Below are 803 nucleotides of genomic sequence, written 5' to 3'. Positions count from 1 at the left end.
CTATCTGCCTCTTTCTCTCTCTGTCTGTCACTCTCAAATAAATAAATAAAAAATGAACAACAGCAACAAAAAAGGAAATACCAGGTTTAACCGAGGGTAGTGGTACACGCCTCTAATCCTAGCACTCAGGAGGCAGAAGTTGAAGGTTTGCAATGAGTTCGAGGCCACCCTGAGACTACATAGTGAATTCCAGGTCAGCGTGAGACCCTAAAAAAAAGAAAAGGAAAGAAAAGAAATACCAAGTTTAACTGTGCAAAGCCAAGAAAACCAGAAATGCCAGATATTGAATTTCTATTGCACTGTCCTTTGAACATATCAGCAGGAATAAATTGCAGTGCAATTTTTTTTTTTTTGAGGCAAGTGCAACAGACTGTCTTTCTTTAAATATTTATTTATTTGTTTATTTGTGAGAGAGAGAGAGGGGGGAGAGAGAGAATGGGCATACCAGGGCTTCCAGCCATTGCAAATGAACTCCAGATGCATGTGCCCCCTTATGCATCTGGCTTATGTGGGTCCTATAAAACTGAACCTAAGTTTGGCTTTGCAGGCAATCTCTTTAACTGGTAAGCCATCTCTCCAGCCCCAGACTGTCTTTTTAAAACACACACACACACACACACACACACACACATTTTTTTTTGAGGTAGGGTCTTGCTCTAGCTCAGGCTAACCTGGAACTCACCGTGTTGTCTCCAGGGGGCCTCAAACTCATGGCAATCCTCCTACCTCTGCCTCCCAAGTGCTGGGATTAAAGGTGTGCGGTGTCTTTTTTTAAAATGAGAGAGAGAGGGAGAGAGAGAATT

The 803-nt window shown here is 42.5% G+C and overlaps 1 non-coding gene across 1 annotated transcript; it reads right to left on the bottom strand.

Moving 5' to 3' along the window:
- Positions 1-219: 219 nt before the first annotated feature.
- On the bottom strand, positions 220-339 carry LOC123457830. The gene has a single exon (XR_006635192.1). It is a non-coding gene; the product is annotated as a small nucleolar RNA SNORA8 (small nucleolar RNA).
- Between the last annotated feature and the right edge of the window lie 464 nt (positions 340-803).

This window comes from Jaculus jaculus, chromosome 1 (genome assembly GCF_020740685.1).
Source record: "Jaculus jaculus isolate mJacJac1 chromosome 1, mJacJac1.mat.Y.cur, whole genome shotgun sequence".
Lineage (NCBI taxonomy): Eukaryota > Metazoa > Chordata > Mammalia > Rodentia > Dipodidae > Jaculus > Jaculus jaculus.
Note: the sequence above shows the minus strand (reverse complement) of the source record. Positions and strands in the feature narration are given on the sequence as shown.